The 21,995-nt window shown below is 35.3% G+C and overlaps 2 long non-coding RNA genes across 2 annotated transcripts in view; one reads left to right on the forward strand and one right to left on the reverse strand.

Annotated features, from left to right (window-relative positions):
* The window catches only part of LOC134805973 (uncharacterized), a 300,557-nt gene that overhangs the window by 218,296 nt on the left and 60,266 nt on the right, over positions 1–21,995 (forward strand). The gene's annotated exons all lie outside the window — the stretch shown is intronic.
* LOC134805974 (uncharacterized) lies at positions 354–21,809 on the reverse strand. The gene is made up of 2 exons (XR_010146445.1): positions 21,767–21,809; positions 354–792 (listed from the first exon to the last, which is right to left on the reverse strand). It is a non-coding gene; the product is annotated as an uncharacterized LOC134805974 (long non-coding RNA).

Genomic DNA, 21,995 nt, shown 5'->3' on the forward strand with positions numbered 1-21,995 from the left:
TCGGCCACCGGGCCACAGCGACATTAGTCAAATTTTCCAAGTATATGCACTTCCTACTGAAGGCTTGTGGCGCCCCCTGGCCATCTCTAAGGTAAGGTTTTTTCTTAGTATATGACATTTATTTCAGTTTATAAGAACCTTTCTGTCAGAATTTCAGATAAATAAAATATCATAAAAGCGGCCAAGTGCGAGTCGCACTCGCCCATGAAGGGTTCCGTAGCAACAAGTAGCATAATAAAATGGCGGTTTACGATTTATGACGTACCTATTAAAAAAAAATACTTCTACTAGATCTCGTTCAAACCAATTTTCGGTGGAAGTATGCATGGTAATGTACTTACATCATATATATGTTTTAGTTTTATCATTCTGTTATTTTAGAAGTTACGGGGGGGGGGGGGGGGGGTGGAGACACATTTTACCACTTTGGAAGTGTCTCTCGCGCAAACTATTCAGTTTAGAAGAAAATGATATTAGAAACCTCAATATCAGTTTTGAAGACCTATATATAGACAACCCACATGTATGGGTCTGATGAAAAAAAAAATTGAGTTTCAGTTCTAAGTATGGGGAACCCCCAAAATGTATTGTTTTTTTTTGTATTTTTGTATGAAAATCTTAATGCGGTTCACATAATACATCTACTTACCAAGTTTCAACAGTATAGTTATTATAGTTTCCGAAAAATGTGGCTGTGACATACACGGACAGACAGACATACAGACGGACAGACATGACGAATCCATAAGGGTTCCGTTTTTTGCCATTTGGCTACGGAACCCTAAAAAGGACCTTAATACACTTGAAGCATTAACCATGCTGTATGGAAGGCCATATAATTTGCCTAAGCTGAAACGGAGACGCTTCGCTCGCTTTCGCTCAGTCGGTAAAAGGGAAAGCTCGGGTTCCAATTAAATACTTCCTTTAGTTTCCTTGTTTTATTGGTTTTACATTTTCAATTCCGCTTTACACAATATCCATCCATCCGGCGGACAAACAATACATTATGACTTAAAACTTTACGGGAAACAATAGAGACCCGTGTTATTTTCTATACACTGTTACTCGTATAAAAAAAAAACTTTTAAATAAACTGTTATATTGTTATCGTAAGTCGTATTTAACTGGGTCATAGAAAATTGTATATTATTTAGCAAGTAACAGGGTTTATTTTTGCATAGGTTACGTAGGTAGCTTAGGCCGACGACGGCTCAGCGCAGCGGTACAACATTAGACTTGCGATCGGATGGAGGAGGATTCCAATCCTAGTGGCGCATCATCTTTTTCTATATTGTTAAGGAAATTTACCTTACTAATACCTATCAACAGTATCAACATATTGATTCATTACGTTCGACAAGTCATTCCAGCTGATGTCTTCGAAAGATAGATAAGGTCATGGTATAATAATATACTCCGCCTGGTACTCCATTCCGAGATTCGCGTATGACCTAACTGACACGCGCCTACGTCATCATGCTGTTTACAGGTTCTCAAACTTTGAAATGTGGGAGAATTTTAACCAACGGTGAAAATTATTTTAACGGCATTAATTTTAAGTTATTTATGTAGAAACATAGTAAAATAAAACAAATCTAATGTATTAAATTAAACTTTATTTATCTATACAAGACAAACGTTTAAAAAACTAATTCACAGTTACACATTAATTACCAAGCTTACGACGTGCAAAGTTTGGAAAACACTGCGACTGCTGACACTGAGCGAGAAGGAAATAACAATTAACACGCGTTCGACAAGGATGACGGTCAGGGCATGAAGTTATCTAGATCCGAATTGTCAAATGTCCACAGAGCTATCCTGTGTTGCCAGTAGTATAAACAGAATTACCCGAAAGTCTGAAATTTCTTTCGTGAATCGGAAGATATTGCTAACGAGTAATTAAAAATGACGTGTTATTGTAAAATTTAAGCTAAAATACATATAAATGAAAATTATAAAATTATAAAGAAATATTTTAACTTATTAACCATAGGTATAATGTACCCATGTAACATGTTATGTTGAAATAAAGTGGCAATGTTATTGTGACGTAATCGCGTGTCACTCTGGGAATGGAAGACCATGTTTTATTAGACCATGGATAAGGTTGTTATCCGAATAATGTAAGTACCCGCCAGTAATTGAAATTGTAAATGTCAAATTAGATGCAAAATGCAATCACAGTTGAGACAGTTATTTATGAGTTTATAAGGAAATTATGAACATTATTTACTGTTTTGTTTGTGAATGACATTACAGCGAAAGGGTAAGTGCTAGAGGCTAAGTAAACACTCAGATAAAGTACTTACATTTTTAATAAAATAATATCTAAAAGGTGACCGGCATCGGCATAGTTAATAATAATAATAAAATCTTTATTTCGAAGCACATGACTCCATAGGGTATTAGTATACAGTTATTAAATTAAATTACAATAATTAAAATAATTAAAACTATGTTAGTGCCTAGACTAAGATAGATTAAAATTAAAACTACAACTAAAAACTAAAAAAAAAACTAAGAACACATAGGTATGTTAAAACTATAATTAATCAACAAAATGTACTACCACACTTTTAACTTGCCCTAGCCAGTATACAATGATCGGGCAATCAAACTTGTCTGCAATCACATTCAGAATGCTATTGGGACTCTGTCGCACTCGCCTCAGCAATATATAAAAAATGTAGTAAATTATATTACGTTGTATTTTTTTATAAAAAAAATGATAACATTTTTAATATTTCCTCTTTAATAATTTCAGATAAGAATTCTATCTTGTTTCACACCTTTTAAAAGCGCGATTTGCAGTAGCCGGGTTTTAGTTTTTGAACTTATTTTTTTTTTAGCCTATGGACATGCCCTTCAAGGTCAGTCTTATACACCGTCTCGAACCTAGAAAGTTAGCATATCAGCATTTGCCCCAGCCAGCGTACTTTCAGATTAGCAAGAATCCAAACCCGACGCGCGTTAACTCAACTGGGCGTCCAACACTTACATAGTTTCAACTTAGATTTAAGAATTAAATATAGCATTTAGTGTAGTTTATATATTGGTCACCGGCGTTTCAATAATCATTGTAAGGCTTCAACACTTAACAAAACTATGCCATTTAAATAATCTCCTTAAAAGGTACATAATACCAAAAAGAATAGATAGTATAGAGGGGTCCTGTCATTGTAAATTTTGTAGTCACTGTAAATTTACTGCCATCTATCGACACACGACTAAAACTCAAAATGAAAACGTATAAAGTTATCAAAAAATGTATATACTTATATGGATAAATGATTTTATTATTTTTATATCATTTTGATCCATGTTCATTCACTGATATCTATGTGTTAAAATTGTTAAATATGAAACGGTGTCGTCACGCCATCTAGCCGAGGATAGGCTAAAGGTGTGTGCGGCATCTATTCGAGAATGACTTTTACTTGAATTCCGAGGCACGTTTTTTCCTTAGACTTTATTCGTCTTATACGAAGTTACATATGTCTTTGATAATACTTAGCCATGCCCCGAAGTTGTCGGAATTCAATAAATCTCAGTGTTTTGACTACCTATATATCTATATAGGACCCGACAGCACGCATATGCGCAAGGAACGGAAGCTCCCGCGCCCTTTTATGACGCCAGTAAGTAGGAGCTGCGTCTCCGAAGCCTTTGGGGAATCAAGCTCCAATTCTGTAAAAGGTGACGTATTCGTATTGTCTTCAAATTTTATTCGTAGCGTGAATATCGAGTTAGGCAAGTTCCATTTGAGATTTATGCCAGGATCGCACGTACCGAGTAGAGTGGCGAGACAGTAAAACGTAGTATGAAATTGATACTCGGCCGAGTAAAAATTCCATACTTCGTTTTACTGTCTCGCCACTCTACTCGGTACATGTAACCGAGCCCTTAGCGAACTTATCTACTTAGAACTTTATCTACATTCTACAGCGATCAATAGCACATCTAAGAGGCTTCGGAACATATAAGTATCCATATACTAATATTATGCGAATGTGTGTCTGTCTGTCTGTCTGTCTGTTACCTCTTCATGCTTAAACGGTGGAATGGATTTAGTTTAAATTTGGCATAGAGATAGTTTAATTCCAGGGGAAGGGCAGTTTTTATGTCGGTAGTCATCCCTAAAGAGGGTGACAAGGAGGGTGGAAATGGGAAAATGTTAACTGGTGTAAGCAATTAAGCATTTATATTATGCTTAAAATTATTGCCATTAGATTTTATCCAGGCACTATACTTACTAACTGCTGGCGGATTTAAATCCATCACGCGGACGAAGTCGCGGGCAAAAGCTATTACGAAATAATAGCGTAATTTATATGAACCTACTTAAGAAACGTGCTTGATGGTTGTGTACTACTATGCTTGATGCCATGTTTCCCAAAAATATGGCAAGGAATTAAAATCCTTTTTAAATTACTTAGGCCCGCTTGCACCATCCCACTAACCCGGGGTTAACAGGTTAAACCGTTAACCCAGTGTGAAATTATACTGGCAACCATGGAAACTCCAGGTTTAACCGGTTAACCCCGGGTTAGTGGAATGGTGCAGGTGGGCCTTAGTCATTCATACAGTATAGTTGGTAGAGTTAGTGGACACACAAAAGGCAGTAATTATTGTCGCGAGGCATGAATTATCTGCCTGCATGGGTTAGTTGTCATTAATCCATGTTTGATGGAAATTTTCTAAAGCGGAGGTTGGGTTAGGTAAAAAATAGAATATGTAGGTACTTATTAAACGAAATTGATAAAAACAAAATTGCTGGTATTTTTAACAACACGACGATTACTAATCGTAATCTACTAAACTAATGTTAAAAATAGCCAGAGAGGGAAATAGTGACAACGTTTATATGGAGAAACAGTCGTTCACTGTCGTCGTAAAAGGGAACTTCAGATCAAATAATTACTTACAACTAACTAAAGGTAAGAGGGCCACTTACACCATCCCACTAACCCACTAACCCGGGGTTAACTGGTTAAGCCCAGTGTCAAATTGTATTGGTAGGTAACCACGGTAACTCCATGGTCTAATAAAACATGGTCTTCTATTCCCAGAGTGACACGGGCCTACGTCACAATAACATTGCCACTTTATTTCAACATAACATGTTACATGGGTACATTATAGCTATGGTTAATAAGTTAAAATATTTCTTTATAATTTTATAATTTTCATTTATAATGTATTTTATCTTAAATTTTACAATAACACGTCATTTTTAATTATTCGTTAGCAATATCTTCCGATTCACGAAAGAAATTTCAGACGTTCGGGTAATTCTGTTTACATTACTGGCAACACAGGATAGCGCTGTCACATTTGACAATTCGGATCTAGATAACTTCATGCCCTGGCCGTCATCCTTGTCGAACGCGTGTTAATTGTTATTTCCTTCTCGCTCAGTGTCAGCAGTCGCAGTGTTTTCCAAACTTTTCACGTCGTAAGCTTGGTAATTAATGTGTAACTGTGAATTAGTTTTTTAAACGTTTGTCTTGTATAGATAAATAAAGTTTAATTTAATACATTAGATTTGTTTTATTTTACTATGTTTCTACATGAATAACTTAAAATTAATGCCGTTAAAATAATTTTCACCGTTGGTTAAAATTCTCCCACATTTTAAAGTTTGAGAACCTGTAAACAGCATGATGACGTAGGCCCGTGTCAGTTAGGTCATACGCGAATCTCGGAATAGAGTACCAGGCGGAGTATATTATTATACCATGGGTAACTCAAGGTTTAACCGGTTAACCCCCAGTTAGTGGGATGGCGCAAGTGGCGCTAATAAATGTAGGTATGTTATGTTTAGATGATTTATCTTGAAGAACTTTAGGAATACGCCCGGTTTTTGAGGTTTTATTAAAACTGTTTCAACTTGCCCCCAAAAGAAAACTTAAATGCAAATGTTACGAATTGATGGGGAAATTGCTTCTTTGTCTTGACGTCGAATAGGTATCAAGTCTTCCCCGAAAAATTGCTCGGTCAAAACACTTGCCCTTGGTGATCAGTGCTTAACAATGTCATGGACGAATACATTCATTTTTACACAATTAGGCAGGTCAGTGTTTTATTATATTAAACCAGCAAACAAGTACCTATTCTACAATAAGACATGCGTAGCATATAGCTCAATCGGATTAGGACTAACTTCGAAATCTCTAGAACAGTCCTGAAATTTGGTATGTGTATAAATTAAAGGTCCCTTTTTCATTTCCACACTATTTGACATTTGGGGACCTCGAGGAATCGCAGCCATCTTGGAAAATGTCCACCATCATAGACGAAAGATTAGAAAAAAAAATAGTAAAGATTAGATTAGATTTACATTTAGGTTGCGGATTTTCTCGCTGTAGTTTTTTGTGACGATGCCTGTAGCTGATTGTAAATTTGTGTTTACCTGACGAAGCCTGCGTTGCGGATATAAAGGTTTGGTCTCTGAATAAAATATTTTTTAGTAGACAAAAGTGGAATTCATATTCCTCTAAGTTTCCTATTCAGAGAATATCCACTGGAAGGGCATAAACGCTAAATCTGGATTCAGCAAGTATTTTGTATAACAACATGTATTTTTTTCGCAAAGTATTCTAGGACTTTTATGTAGCATTTAATAAGCTTTAATGTTGCCTTACACTCTTCTTCTTCTTCTTTAAGTGCCTTCTCCATCCCGGAGGTTGGCGATCTTACACTATATATTTTCATAGAGAACGTAGATTTAGAGTAAAACGCGAATTCATCCAGAGTAGCCGCCGTGCAGGTCAGGATGTCGACGACTCAAATAAAAAGCTTCGATTTGAAGTAAACTATTATAATTTTCCAAAGGTATCTGATTTACAAGGGTTCCTTGACTAAACGGTTAGATGTAGAAATGGTGTGCTAATTGTATGGAGGCTGATGAAAGAGTGATTTAGCTAATTAGAAAGTACAAAATGGTGGTTTAGATTTAGGTGCCTCTAATTGGCCGCGATACATACTTAGTAGGTATGTGTAGCGCTCCTATTGGTGCTTTAGAAAAGCTTCCAAATACTAGCCGAGCCCGACGGCTGCGTTTAGCTACTGCATTAGGTTTATACAAATAAAGGTTGCGTTCGCAACATCCAGGATGGTACACATTTTCCAAGAAGGCTGCGATTCCTCGAGGTCCCCAAATGAAAAAAGTATAGATATATATGAGAAAGGGGCCTTTAATTTATATACTTACATATCAAACAGGACTGTTCTACATATTTCGAAGTTAGTCGTAATGCGATTGTGCTAATTTTATTATTTTTAATAAGGGCTGATGTTAGAGCGTCATGGTACAGGAAAACAAAACCTTCTTATGTTTTTATTATGTGTCCATTGTTTTTTTGCACAAGAGGGATAAAAAGAATTTGATTGAGTTGCTTCAAACAAAACATAATTAAAAGTTGCTCCGATGGGCCACGCTGTTTTAACTGTTTTTACTCGCTCATTAAACTGTATAGGTAAGACTACTTCTGCTAAGATGAATTTGTAAACACAAACCTATTTTGTAATCGTAGCTTTGTTAATTTTACTTTTACATATATCATTTGTATTGTTACCTTGCGCTATATACATTGTAGATTTATCAGTAGGTAATCTAGTAATCTGTGGACGATGTTGTTGGTCTCACACTTTATTATCCTTTGTACTTTATGTCTGTGTCTGAACCCTGTGTGTTACTGTTTTTTGTCCCAAATAAATGGAAAAAAAGAGCGTTTCATATACATAATTCCAACGTTTTTCCAATTGCAGATTGGAAAGTTCACAGACATGTTTGAGCTTCTTTGCGGATATAACAATCTATTAGAGTCAGACCAAGCTAATAATATTGCAGAAATTCTGATAGCATAGACGTGCAAGTATTATTTTAACAGTAGCACAGTCTGTGCTATAAAAATCGCTTCAGAGTTGGCTTGGCCTGATTCTAATTGGTTATTAAGGTGAGACGAGCGAATCTCGGGTTCAAAGTCCGGTTCGTACCAATTATGGACGAAATTGAATATCTTTTGAAGGTACATTTTATTTTTCAGTCGCATTGCGACGAAGGCTAGCACCGTGAGGAATAATAACAAATACCTAAATACCTGCTAAACTTAATAATTTGAAATCAAATAGGTAGTTAATATGTATTAAATTTGTATTTAGGCAACTAAGGCCCATGCATAATAATATTATTATGCTTAACTACCTTACGAACCAACACACCAACCTACATACAACACTTATAATTTTAAAAATAAACAGCGGCCAAGAGCGACTAGAGCGAGTCGGACTCACGCACGAAGAGTTCCGTAGCATTGTCCATTACGCAAAAAATGGCAAATAATTCACGTTATTTGTATGGGAGTCCCACTTTAATATTTATTTTGTTTTGTTTTTAGTATTTGTCATTATAGCGGCGACAGAAATACATCACCTGTTAAAATTTCAACTATCTAGCTGTCACGGGTCATGAGATACAGCCTGGTGAGAGACGGACAGATGGAGTCTTAGTAATGGTCCCGTTTTTGCCCTTTGGGACCGGAACCTTAAAAATCAATTGTGTCGATTTTTTTTAGTTTTATACAGTATTCACCAGTAGGATTTAATTGCCGTCGCTCCCCGTCCGGCGTGGATTGAAGTCACATGAACATGATTAACTAGATCAAAGTGAAGGGAAATTCGGAAGTTAAAGGGTCGTTTGACAGAGGCCCTGCCAGGGGGCGAATTTACAAAAGCTATACTATTTCAGTCACGACTCCTATTGTAATAGGTGAGCTTTTGTTTATGCATATTACTTGACAATATCTATACCGTTTCGGTAAAAAGTAGTCACTGAAATGGATTAGCTTTTTGCATACATATTTTCAAATTATTCACGCCAAAACCTAGTCGAGTTTAGTAAGTTCAGTCACATTTGAATGTGATATCTAAATGTTAATAATACTCATTTACTCAAATGGTTTAGATTTTGTCGCGATATATTTAAACATTAATGCTCTCACAATACCTAGTCGAGCGGAGTCTCGCCGTCATTACTCAATATTATTCATCGAGTATTATTTGTACGACACTAAAGTTCACTGAATATTGATTACAACAATTATTTTTTTACTAAATTACCTTTCACCTAGTATTCATGTAAATTGCCAAAAAAGTAGTTTAGGTTAGTTTGATCTGCAACCTCCAAGAAAACGAAATGTTGCTGGAAAAGTGGGTTAGGTTAGGTTAGAACTGCGACGCCCAAGAAAACGAACTGTTACCAACAATTTGGGTTAGGTTAAGTTAGAACTGCGACCCTCGAGAAAATGAACTGTTGCCAGAAAAGTGGCTTAGGTTAGTAGGTTAGAACTGCAACCCCCAGGAAAATGAATTGTTGCCAGAAAAGTCGTTCTATGTAAAAAAAAGTCGGTTCGCTGTTTGGTCGCAGTTCACCTAACACGCTCCTCCTCGCTTCGCTCGTCGTCGCGCCTATCTTGATTCAGTGAACTCTGTCAAATGACTAGACGATATCGTATTAATAAATATCTAGCAAATTGAATGATTTGACCAAAGAAATGTACTCCAAACGTTGTACACCTAATAATAATCTACTTAACAATAATTCTATAAAGTCAAACGTCGTCATGATGAAAATTTGGCGAATGTTGGTTGCCAAAGTAAATCATTTGCGAAAAGTTGTCTGGCAAGTGAAATTCGGACAATAAAACTTCGGAGAAAAGGCAGAACACCGTAGTAAATCTTGGTCCTTAAATAAATCATCTACTTCGTTATGTGTACCAATGTATTATAAAATACAGTCGACTTATAATTGTATTACGATTTCACACTAAACATGTCCTAATAAGAAATCTCAACTGATATAGTTCTTAAATGAAAAAAAAATTTGGCATTTTTAAGTAATTAGCACGAACGGTAATTAATACAATACAATCGGAGTCATTACTAAAATATTATTCATGTTTTAGATCGCAACAAACTAGCATTCGTAGCAACAATATCCATATTAATTTAGCCAATAAAGTCTATACGATTTCAGTAAATTTCTGCACTGTAATGGATTAGGGTTTGGTCAAGTTTTGTCCAAACAAAAGCTAATCCAGTTCAGTTCGCATCTGGACCTTATCAGTATAGGCTTTGTAAATTCGCTGCCAGGGGCGCGCCGCGCGGTCTCTGGCTCCAGTCTTACCGTGGACGAGCAACGCGTTTGACGCCCGTCCGATCGGAAAAGTTTAGTTCATGAAACTTTCCCGTTTTGTATGTCTTTCGGTGTTTCAAAGTGCAACAAAAAGTGACACAGTATCTCAATAAATAATTTAACATTCACGCGTAAGTACTTGTATTAGAAGAAAGAAGAAAGAAAAAAAAAGGTGTTATTCCGGTATATTTCCAAAAGTAAAAAACTAAAGAGCATACCATATTTTAGGTTGTTTTTTTTTTAGATAAAGTATAGTTCATATAGAATCGGCACTAGAAAATAAATATTTGTTAAAGCAAATAATGTAAGATTGTTATGACGAATTTTAATATGTAATGTATTTAGCTTTTACATATGTATCATTTAAATAATTACGAATTTTTTACTGCACAACACTTTTGTCGACATTTTTGGCGTGTTGTTTCCATATGTATCGCAACGAATTGATATCCCGGATAATTTGACTAGTCTGGTTTAATTTTTTTTGAAGTTAGGGACGACGTAGGGTTCATCTCGCGGGGTATGTAATTAACTTGATTATTATTTAGCATACCATGCCAAAACTTTTTTTGAGTAGTGGGCATTTTCATATTATTTCTACTCAGAATCACGAGCTTTTTCCATTATTACTGAGAAAAAAGTGTCCCCATAATTTTTGGTCCGTTTGGTTACGGTTTTCAATACAACCTTCAATGACCGTAACAAACAGGACAAAAAAATCTATAAAATTTTGGGGACACTTTTTTTGTATTGGGATCAAAAGAGTTCGTGATTCTGAGTCGAAAAAATATAAAAATTCCAAAATCTAATAGTTGGGGGTACAACTTTAAATAGAAATGCCCTAGTGGCAGTTGGCTAAATTTATTCTACGTTATATAAATAATAATTGAATTCTAATAAATGGAAAAATTCATTTCTCTGAGCACTTTTTAATATAAAAGTCCGACTTCATTGTTGACGATGTAATAAAACTTTTTGTCTTAAAGCCGCAACTTGCAAACACAACAAATTCCTTGCCATATCATATGTTTTATTGTGAACTTGTCTAGTTTCACAAACTTTTTTTTTCGGGTACTTTTCCTCTACTATGGGCCATACATATAAAACTTCGAACCGAGTAGTTGATTCAAATTGAGTTTCCCATACGTCTCGTCGTCCAACAACAAGCAATTAACCTTCGAATTTTGACCTTACACTAGTTTTTAGCATCTTAAGCGACTTAGCTGCCTTCGCCCCGGATCGATAAGAATTTACATGATCAATCCTTTTATCAATTCCCATCGTCGAAAACTTTAAAATACATAAAGCTAGCTAAATTATATTTTCACCATAAATACTTTGGAGGTTGGTGATTAAACTGGAATTAATCGAATTTAAACTGTTGTGATACATACTAACATTGAATGATTTTTTTTCGGTTTAGACTCACTTGTTTTTAGCCACTCGCGCGACATGTTTCATGTTTGTGTTGTTTGTTGTGTGTTAAACTGCAATTGTCATTTTTTTTCCGTGATGAAAAAAATTCTAACCATAGCTAATTATGTGCCAATTCTATATGAACTAAGTACTTAATAATTAGAAAGTAGATTATTCTGAAAACAAAAGCCGATGTCGAAAAAATAAAAAAAAATTCAGTGGCAGATCTAGACACGCGGTAGCGTGTCCAGCCAAGTTCAAAGAAAAAGGAACTGGCGACGCAGCAACCGTGTGTAATATTACACGAACCATTTCGAGCTACTTTTGACCCCTTCACAACTTGAAACCTACTTAACCTACACAAATGAAATTTGGCACATGTATTCAAGCCCCTTAGCTTGTCCAAAATACAAAATTTCATAAAAATAGCTCATACAGTTATTGATAAATCAACGTGTAAAAACCGGCATTTTTGTGACTGACTGACATATAGATCACAAACCTAACCCACTTCCAGATGACCTAGAAACTTGAAATTTGGCATCAAGGTAGACTATTAGGTGTATATAGAGGGAAAAATCTGAAAACTGGAAATTATTGATATTTCGATGGAAAAAAAATTATTAATACTTATAGACCAAAATCCTAACCCACTTCTAGATTACTTAGAAACTTGATATTTGGCATGAAGGTAGACTATTAGGTGTATATAAAGGAAAAAATCTGAAAACAGGAAATTATTGATATTTCGATGGAAAAAAAATAATTAATACTTATAGACCAAAAACCTAACCCACTTCTAGATGACTTAGTAACTTGATATTTGGCATCAAGGTAGACTGTTAGGTGTATCCCAACAAAAACATAAATGTGAAATGAGAGCCAAGTTCAATATTAAGAATATGTGTTGTTGTTGACTCGCTGACAAAAGAATTGAGATCTATATTGGTGCCAAGTTCTGTGCTGTGTAGAAAATCCTGAAATTATAAAGGATTTGTCTTGGCTAGTTTTTACGTATAGGTTATTTATTATATTTGACTAGGTACGTTACTTTTCTAAAATTTGGTTTGTTGGTAAAACTAGCCAAGACAAATCCTTTATAATTTCAGGATTTTCTACACAGCACAGAACTTGGCACCAATATAGATCTCAATTCTTTTGTCAGCGAGTCAACAACAACACATATTCTTAATATTGAACTTGGCTCTCATTTCACATTTATGTTTTTGTTGGGATATCATTACTTTTTGTACAGAAATTACTATAGTAAGTATTCTATTCATCATGAAAGCAGTTTGCCTAAGCTGAAAAGGAGACCCTCGCTAACGCGCGGTCAGTTGTCAAAAAGTTTCAGTTTTCAGATTTTTTCTTTTGTATGCGCCTAATAATGTACCTTGATGCCAAATATCAAGTTTCTAAGTCATCTAGAAGTGGGTTAGGTTTTTGGTCTATAAGTATTAATTTTTTTTTCTATCTAAATATCAATAATTTCGAGTTTTCAGATTTTTCCCTTTATATACACCTAATAGTCTACCTTGATACCAAATATCAAGTTTCTAAGTCATCTAGAAGTGGGTTAGGTTTTTGGTCTATAAGTATTAATTATTTTTTTTCCATCGAAATATCAATAATTTCCAGTTTTCAGATTTTTTCCTTTATATACACCTAATAGTCTATCTTGATGCCAAATATCAAGTTTCTAAGTCATCTAGAAGTGGGTTAGGTTTTTGGTCTATAAGTATTAATTATTATTTTTTCCATCGAAATATCAATAATTTCCAGTTTTCAGATTATTCCCTTTATATACACCTAACAGTCTACCTTGATGCCAAATATCAAGTTTCTAAGTCATCTAAAAGTGGGTTAGGTTTTTGGTCTATAAGTATTAATTATTATTTTTTCCATCGAAATATCAATAATTTCCAGTTTTCAGATTTTTCCCTTTACATACACCTAACAGTCTACCTTGATGCCAAATATCAAGTTTCTAAGTCATCTAGAAGTGGGTTAGGTTTTTGGTCTATAAGTATTAATTTTTTTTTTCCATCGAAATATCAATAATTTCCTGTTTTCAGATTTTTCCCTTTATACACAACTAATAGTCTACCTTCATGCCAAATATCAAGTTTCTAAGTAATCTAGAAGTGGGTTAGGATTTTGGTCTATAAGTATTAATAATTTTTTTTCCATCGAAATATCAATAATTTCCAGTTTTCAGATTTTTCCCTCTATATACACCTAATAGTCTACCTTGATGCCAAATTTCAAGTTTCTAGGTCATCTGGAAGTGGGTTAGGTTTGTGATCTATATGTCAGTCAGTCACAAAAATGCCGGTTTTTACACGTTGATTTATCAATAACTGTATGAGCTATTTTTATGAAATTTTGTATTTTGGACAAGCTAAGGGGCTTGAATACATGTGCCAAATTTCATTTGTGTAGGTTAAGTAGGTTTCAAGTTGTGAAGGGGTCAAAAGTAGCTCGAAATGGTTCGTGTAATATTACACACGGTTGCTGCGTCGCCAGTTCCTTTTTCTTTGAACTTGGCTGGACACGCTACCGCGTGTCTAGATCCTGAAATTATAAAGGATTTGTCTTGGCTAGTTTTTACGTATAGGTTATTTATTATATTTGACTAGGTACGTTACTTTTCTAAAATTTGGTTTGTTGGTAAAACTAGCCAAGACAAATCCTTTATAATTTCAGGATTTTCTACACAGCACAGAACTTGGCACCAATATAGATCTCAATTCTTTTGTCAGCGAGTCAACAACAACACATATTCTTAATATTGAACTTGGCTCTCATTTCACATTTATGTTTTTGTTGGGATATCATTACTTTTTGTACAGAAATTACTATAGTAAGTATTCTATTCATCATGAAAGCAGTTTGCCTAAGCTGAAAAGGAGACCCTCGCTAACGCGCGGTCAGTTGTCAAAAAGTTTCAGTTTTCAGATTTTTTCTTTTGTATGCGCCTAATAATGTACCTTGATGCCAAATATCAAGTTTCTAAGTCATCTAGAAGTGGGTTAGGTTTTTGGTCTATAAGTATTAATTTTTTTTTCTATCTAAATATCAATAATTTCGAGTTTTCAGATTTTTCCCTTTATATACACCTAATAGTCTACCTTGATACCAAATATCAAGTTTCTAAGTCATCTAGAAGTGGGTTAGGTTTTTGGTCTATAAGTATTAATTTTTTTTTCCATCGAAATATCAATAATTTCCAATTTTCAGATTTTTTCCTTTATATACACCTAATAGTCTATCTTGATGCCAAATATCAAGTTTCTAAGTCATCTAGAAGTGGGTTAGGTTTTTGGTCTATAAGTATTAATTATTATTTTTTCCATCGAAATATCAATAATTTCCAGTTTTCAGATTATTCCCTTTATATACACCTAACAGTCTACCTTGATGCCAAATATCAAGTTTCTAAGTCATCTAAAAGTGGGTTAGGTTTTTGGTCTATAAGTATTAATTATTATTTTTTCCATCGAAATATCAATAATTTCCAGTTTTCAGATTTTTCCCTTTACATACACCTAACAGTCTACCTTGATGCCAAATATCAAGTTTCTAAGTCATCTAGAAGTGGGTTAGGTTTTTGGTCTATAAGTATTAATTTTTTTTTTCCATCGAAATATCAATAATTTCCTGTTTTCAGATTTTTCCCTTTATACACAACTAATAGTCTACCTTCATGCCAAATATCAAGTTTCTAAGTAATCTAGAAGTGGGTTAGGATTTTGGTCTATAAGTATTAATAATTTTTTTTCCATCGAAATATCAATAATTTCCAGTTTTCAGATTTTTCCCTCTATATACACCTAATAGTCTACCTTGATGCCAAATTTCAAGTTTCTAGGTCATCTGGAAGTGGGTTAGGTTTGTGATCTATATGTCAGTCAGTCACAAAAATGCCGGTTTTTACACGTTGATTTATCAATAACTGTATGAGCTATTTTTATGAAATTTTGTATTTTGGACAAGCTAAGGGGCTTGAATACATGTGCCAAATTTCATTTGTGTAGGTTAAGTAGGTTTCAAGTTGTGAAGGGGTCAAAAGTAGCTCGAAATGGTTCGTGTAATATTACACACGGTTGCTGCGTCGCCAGTTCCTTTTTCTTTGAACTTGGCTGGACACGCTACCGCGTGTCTAGATCCTGAAATTATAAAGGATTTGTCTTGGCTAGTTTTTACGTATAGGTTATTTATTATATTTGACTAGGTACGTTACTTTTCTAAAATTTGGTTTGTTGGTAAAACTAGCCAAGACAAATCCTTTATAATTTCAGGATTTTCTACACAGCACAGAACTTGGCACCAATATAGATCTCAATTCTTTTGTCAGCGAGTCAACAACAACACATATTCTTAATATTGAACTTGGCTCTCATTTCACATTTATGTTTTTGTTGGGATATCATTACTTTTTGTACAGAAATTACTATAGTAAGTATTCTATTCATCATGAAAGCAGTTTGCCTAAGCTGAAAAGGAGACCCTCGCTAACGCGCGGTCAGTTGTCAAAAAGTTTCAGTTTTCAGATTTTTTCTTTTGTATGCGCCTAATAATGTACCTTGATGCCAAATATCAAGTTTCTAAGTCATCTAGAAGTGGGTTAGGTTTTTGGTCTATAAGTATTAATTTTTTTTTCTATCTAAATATCAATAATTTCGAGTTTTCAGATTTTTCCCTTTATATACACCTAATAGTCTACCTTGATACCAAATATCAAGTTTCTAAGTCATCTAGAAGTGGGTTAGGTTTTTGGTCTATAAGTATTAATTATTTTTTTTCCATCGAAATATCAATAATTTCCAGTTTTCAGATTTTTTCCTTTATATACACCTAATAGTCTATCTTGATGCCAAATATCAAGTTTCTAAGTCATCTAGAAGTGGGTTAGGTTTTTGGTCTATAAGTATTAATTATTATTTTTTCCATCGAAATATCAATAATTTCCAGTTTTCAGATTATTCCCTTTATATACACCTAACAGTCTACCTTGATGCCAAATATCAAGTTTCTAAGTCATCTAAAAGTGGGTTAGGTTTTTGGTCTATAAGTATTAATTATTATTTTTTCCATCGAAATATCAATAATTTCCAGTTTTCAGATTTTTCCCTTTACATACACCTAACAGTCTACCTTGATGCCAAATATCAAGTTTCTAAGTCATCTAGAAGTGGGTTAGGTTTTTGGTCTATAAGTATTAATTTTTTTTTTCCATCGAAATATCAATAATTTCCTGTTTTCAGATTTTTCCCTTTATACACAACTAATAGTCTACCTTCATGCCAAATATCAAGTTTCTAAGTAATCTAGAAGTGGGTTAGGATTTTGGTCTATAAGTATTAATAATTTTTTTTCCATCGAAATATCAATAATTTCCAGTTTTCAGATTTTTCCCTCTATATACACCTAATAGTCTACCTTGATGCCAAATTTCAAGTTTCTAGGTCATCTGGAAGTGGGTTAGGTTTGTGATCTATATGTCAGTCAGTCACAAAAATGCCGGTTTTACACGTTGATTTATCAATAACTGTATGAGCTATTTTTATGAAATTTTGTATTTTGGACAAGCTAAGGGGCTTGAATACATGTGCCAAATTTCATTTGTGTAGGTTAAGTAGGTTTCAAGTTGTGAAGGGGTCAAAAGTAGCTCGAAATGGTTCGTGTAATATTACACACGGTTGCTGCGTCGCCAGTTCCTTTTTCTTTGAACTTGGCTGGACACGCTACCGCGTGTCTAGATCCTGAAATTATAAAGGATTTGTCTTGGCTAGTTTTTACGTATAGGTTATTTATTATATTTGACTAGGTACGTTACTTTTCTAAAATTTGGTTTGTTGGTAAAACTAGCCAAGACAAATCCTTTATAATTTCAGGATTTTCTACACAGCACAGAACTTGGCACCAATATAGATCTCAATTCTTTTGTCAGCGAGTCAACAACAACACATATTCTTAATATTGAACTTGGCTCTCATTTCACATTTATGTTTTTGTTGGGATATCATTACTTTTTGTACAGAAATTACTATAGTAAGTATTCTATTCATCATGAAAGCAGTTTGCCTAAGCTGAAAAGGAGACCCTCGCTAACGCGCGGTCAGTTGTCAAAAAGTTTCAGTTTTCAGATTTTTTCTTTTGTATGCGCCTAATAATGTACCTTGATGCCAAATATCAAGTTTCTAAGTCATCTAGAAGTGGGTTAGGTTTTTGGTCTATAAGTATTAATTTTTTTTTCTATCTAAATATCAATAATTTCGAGTTTTCAGATTTTTCCCTTTATATACACCTAATAGTCTACCTTGATACCAAATATCAAGTTTCTAAGTCATCTAGAAGTGGGTTAGGTTTTTGGTCTATAAGTATTAATTTTTTTTTCCATCGAAATATCAATAATTTCCAATTTTCAGATTTTTTCCTTTATATACACCTAATAGTCTATCTTGATGCCAAATATCAAGTTTCTAAGTCATCTAGAAGTGGGTTAGGTTTTTGGTCTATAAGTATTAATTATTATTTTTTCCATCGAAATATCAATAATTTCCAGTTTTCAGATTATTCCCTTTATATACACCTAACAGTCTACCTTGATGCCAAATATCAAGTTTCTAAGTCATCTAAAAGTGGGTTAGGTTTTTGGTCTATAAGTATTAATTATTATTTTTTCCATCGAAATATCAATAATTTCCAGTTTTCAGATTTTTCCCTTTACATACACCTAACAGTCTACCTTGATGCCAAATATCAAGTTTCTAAGTCATCTAGAAGTGGGTTAGGTTTTTGGTCTATAAGTATTAATTTTTTTTTTCCATCGAAATATCAATAATTTCCTGTTTTCAGATTTTTCCCTTTATACACAACTAATAGTCTACCTTCATGCCAAATATCAAGTTTCTAAGTAATCTAGAAGTGGGTTAGGATTTTGGTCTATAAGTATTAATAATTTTTTTTCCATCGAAATATCAATAATTTCCAGTTTTCAGATTTTTCCCTCTATATACACCTAATAGTCTACCTTGATGCCAAATTTCAAGTTTCTAGGTCATCTGGAAGTGGGTTAGGTTTGTGATCTATATGTCAGTCAGTCACAAAAATGCCGGTTTTTACACGTTGATTTATCAATAACTGTATGAGCTATTTTTATGAAATTTTGTATTTTGGACAAGCTAAGGGGCTTGAATACATGTGCCAAATTTCATTTGTGTAGGTTAAGTAGGTTTCAAGTTGTGAAGGGGTCAAAAGTAGCTCGAAATGGTTCGTGTAATATTACACACGGTTGCTGCGTCGCCAGTTCCTTTTTCTTTGAACTTGGCTGGACACGCTACCGCGTGTCTAGATCCTGAAATTATAAAGGATTTGTCTTGGCTAGTTTTTACGTATAGGTTATTTATTATATTTGACTAGGTACGTTACTTTTCTAAAATTTGGTTTGTTGGTAAAACTAGCCAAGACAAATCCTTTATAATTTCAGGATTTTCTACACAGCACAGAACTTGGCACCAATATAGATCTCAATTCTTTTGTCAGCGAGTCAACAACAACACATATTCTTAATATTGAACTTGGCTCTCATTTCACATTTATGTTTTTGTTGGGATATCATTACTTTTTGTACAGAAATTACTATAGTAACGCGTTTCAACGCTCAAAGAACTGTACAGGTACTACAGGGGGCATGTTAAAACCTTGACTGACCAATCGTATCAACTATACCTTAAAAATATAGAAGACAATATCATGAATGAGCCGACTAAATTCTGGCAATTTGTGAAAAAAAAGCGTAAGGGGAAATTATCGTGTAAAGAATTCTTCTTTAAAGATAACCTCGTAACGGGCCAAGATGCAGCTGAAGCCTTTGCGGAATACTTCAGTTCTGTTTTCCAACCAGATATACCGCGACTGGACGCGGACGATGCTGCACAGAGCGTGAAGGGGGTGGGCGGAGTTAGAAGAATCGCTGTCGATGGGGTGGAGGAGTGGGAGCTGCTTCGTGCAACTAAGAGACTAAAACCTCGGTCTGCAGCCGGCCCCGATGCCGTTCCCCCATTTCTGGCCATTGACTGCATGTCAGTCCTGAAGGCACCTCTCTTACACATTTTTAACCTGTCTTTGAAACAAGCCTCCTTTCCTAGACGTTGGAAAGTGTCAAGAGTTACACCTGTGCCCAAGGGAGGTTCTGCTTCTTGTTTGGGTCCGGATGTAACAAGTTTCAGGCCAATTGCTGTTTTACCTGTTTTCGGCAAGTTATTCGAGTCGATACTTGATTACCAAATAAGTCGGCAAATAGCTGGACTGCTCGATGACTCGCAGCATGGGTTCCGTACAGGCAGATCTACTACGACTAATCACGTAGCCTTTGTGGAATACGTGCTGGGGGCCATCGATGCGCGTAGGCAAGTCGACGCAGCCTATTTTGACTTTAAAAAGGCTTTTGATTTAGTCGACAACGACATTCTATTGCAAAAGCTTGCCCAACTAGGATTTGTGCCCCAGCTTCTGCGTTTTTTTGCGAATTACCTTGGCAGTCGATCACAGTATGTAGGACTTGCAGGTCACGAATCCCAACCATTCTATACGCGTTCTGGAGTGAGCCAAGGGAGTACTCTTGGCCCAACGTTGTTCCTCATAATGATCAACGACTTACCAAGAGTCACTGAGTATGCGAGGTGTCTCATGTTTGCCGATGACCTTAAAATATTTTTGCAGGTCGAAAATGTTAGCGACTGTGACAAATTACAGCTAGACATAAACGCTGTTGCTGAGTGGAGTAAGGCTAATCGTCTGCTTTTCAACGAAAGCAAATGTAAAGTCATTACATTCACAAGAGCCAAATCGCCGATTCACTCTTCCTACCATCTAAGTGGCGTCGAGATAGCAAGAGAGCAGGAAATACGTGACCTAGGCATAAATATGGACAGGGAACTTAATTTCCGTTCGCATATAACTGCCATCTGTAAGCGTGCAACTAAAACTTTGGGTTTCATAATGAGAATCAGCTCCCAGTTTAAAAGTAGACTCATACCCAAAGTTTTGTACAATGCTTACGTACGTAGCCTATTGGAATTCGGGTCCACGGTATGGGATCCAAGTGAGAAAAAGTACACTCTGATGTTAGAGAGGATCCAAAGGAAATTTGCGAGATTTCTCTACAAGAGGCAGTACGGGTACTATCCCTTTCTGTTTCCCTCTCTTTTCGTGACAGGGATGGTGGGTTTAGATACACTCGAGTTACGGCGCAAACTCCTACTTGCGGTGCACTACTACCAACTGCTCAATAATAAGGTCGACAATCCAACTGTCTTAGAGCGCATCGGTTTGTTTGTACCGCAGGCGCGACTGATCGCGGAAGACACTGGTGAGGGTGGGGTGCGTAGACGAAGGCCTCTGTTCGCGCGCGGTGCGATTCGTACTCGTCGGGCCCAGAACGCTCCCACTGCTAGAGCTCTGGCACTTTTTAATGACTTTTTTAACATCAAACATGATGCTGACGTATACTACGATAGTGTCGGTGTCTTCACTAGAAAATTCTTAAATTATATTAATGTGTATTTGAAGAATGAATAATGGAATTTTCGTATATATTATGTATATATGTGTGTAAGTTTAAGTTTGACATCCTACCCTCTGTTGCATTTAATTTAATTTATGTGTACCTAATGTAATGTTTGTGATTTAACCTGACCGTATTTGATTGTTTATGTTTTGTTTTAATGTTTTAATCTCTAGACTGTGTTTGAATCTGATTGTATGTATTGTCCCTACTGTATAAGCGTTTTGGCATCATTAGCTGTAAGTTTATGCATGTGATTTAAATAAAGAAAAGAAACTGTAACTTGGAGGTTATTCCCACTAGTTACCACCATGTTGTTACCACCATCGAACTTTCCGTTTTGGTTTCTTGTGAACAATATGATAAATAATTATTAAAGCGGCAGCTGCACGACGACGTACGTCCATGGTTCCTGAGTACAAACTGGTCGATCGTCGGATTGCTTGCCGCGCGCGGCTGCCGCGCTATAATTCAAGATGGTGCCAAAAATGGCTCGCGAGCCAAAATACAGATTTGCCGCGGTCGAACAATGCTTGCGCGGCCGCCGCGCAATATCGAGACGCGGCTTAAGAAAAAGTGACCAAGGCCTCCAGTGCCCCGGGGTGAAATCGAACCAGCGTCCTCTGCTAGGTCACGGCGGCAAGGGCGAATTTTTCTATGTACAGTCGACGTCTTTGATATGTTTACATTTTTCGGTTTATTACAAGGGAGTAAGGTGCAAACATGTAAACATATCTTTGACGTCGACTGTATGTACATATTATTATATATTTTAATGTTTGTTATTACCTATTTTAATTTGTTTGACAT

Source organism: Cydia splendana, unplaced genomic scaffold (assembly GCF_910591565.1).
Source record: "Cydia splendana unplaced genomic scaffold, ilCydSple1.2 scaffold_96_ctg1, whole genome shotgun sequence".
Taxonomy (NCBI): Eukaryota; Metazoa; Arthropoda; class Insecta; order Lepidoptera; family Tortricidae; genus Cydia; species Cydia splendana.